This window comes from Schistocerca piceifrons, chromosome 6 (assembly GCF_021461385.2).
Source record: "Schistocerca piceifrons isolate TAMUIC-IGC-003096 chromosome 6, iqSchPice1.1, whole genome shotgun sequence".
NCBI lineage: Eukaryota > Metazoa > Arthropoda > Insecta > Orthoptera > Acrididae > Schistocerca > Schistocerca piceifrons.
In genome coordinates this window covers 573,336,187-573,337,859 of record NC_060143.1, presented here as the reverse complement: position 1 = coordinate 573,337,859, position 1,673 = coordinate 573,336,187, and positions in this window count along the sequence as shown.

Sequence of the window (1,673 nt, the reverse complement as noted above, 5' to 3'; positions counted from 1 at the left end):
CTGGACGCATTGGTCAGTGAGAGCTGAGAAGCTCTGTGGCAGCACAGTAACCAGCCACAGTTGGGCATCCTGGGAATTTGGGTTTATGGAAGTTGGGAAGTGTGTAGAAGGTAGGAGTGTGGGGAGTGGTAACAGTGAGGAAAGAAATAAACTTAGGGGAGAGGTTGTCAGGTAGGCCTAACAATTTGTGGAGAGACTGAACATCCTGTTTGATTTCTGGAATAGGATCACTGGGGTAGAGTTTGCTGATGGATGTATCACAGCTGGCAGGCAGAGTCCTTCCACCAGGTAATTGCTACAGTTCAAAACAAGAGTGGTGGAGCCTTTGTCAACACGAAGGATTATAAGGTTGGGATCAGGTTTTAGGTGGTGGATTGTGGTTCTTGCAGACATGTAATGTTGGATTTCAATGTTGAACACTGCTTGACTCAATTCACTCCTCCATCCAACCATGATCCACCCACAATGCCCCCAATCACCCCCTCTTAACATTCTCGATTTTCTTAACCTCAAACCTTGCCTCACCAACATTCCCCAAATCCCTCAAAATGGAAACTAACATTCCATCTGCACATGGAACCAGAATCCACCATCCAAAAGCTGATCCTGACTTCATAATCCTACTTGCTGACAAAACCTCTACCACTGTGGTCTGGAACCACAGGAGGATTCTGCCAGCTATCGGAATTGTCCATCTACAAATCCTGCCACAGTGCTTCTATTCCAGAACCCAATAGGGTCTCCGCCTCTCTTGAAATCCCTAAGCCCACATTTCCCTGAATCTCTCTCCTCACCCTTACTACTTCCTGTACTCCTACATTCTACATGCTTCTCATATTCCATAAACCCAACCACCCAGGGTGCCCCACTGTTGCTCTTTATTGTGCCCCCACTGATAGAATCTCTACTCTCATATATCAACACCTACAAACTATTACCCAAAACCTACCCTCCTTCTCTAAATAAAAGACAGAACCATTTCCTTCACCGACTCTCCACAGTTCCTGTTTCTTTACTACGTGGCACCCTGCTTGTCACTATTAATGCCACATCCCTCTTCACTAACATCCCAATGCCAATGTCCTTGCTGCTGCTGCTGAACACTACCTTACCCAGTTCCCAAACCTACAACCTCCTACCTGATTACCATGACCAACTGTATCCCCACCTACAATTACTTCACTTTCGAAGGCACCACATACAAACAAATCTGTTGTACAGCAAGGGGCATCCGCATGGGATCACCCTATGCCAGTCTGTTTATGCACCATCTACAGGAATCCTCCTCCACCACTCAGGATAAGGACACCCTATCTACATTCCCCCAGAATGTCAACACCTTCTTCCCTATTCATTTCACCTGGTCCTCAAGCCAACAAGCCACCTTTCTTGATGTTGACCTACACCTCAAATATGGTAGCTCTCTCTCTCTCTCTCTCTCTCTCTCTCTCTCTCTCTCTCTCTCTCTCTCTAGTGTGTGTGTGTATTTTGATTACATAATTTTATGTGATTTATCCTGTTTTAATCACAAACTGTGATTTTTTGTGGTGTCAGTAGTCTCATTATACTTTACTATCATGTGATGTATGTTTTCATGCACAGGGGCCTAAAGATAAAACATTTTGGCTTCAAAACTGGTACCATGTTTTGAATAAATGATGTTTGAATTACAA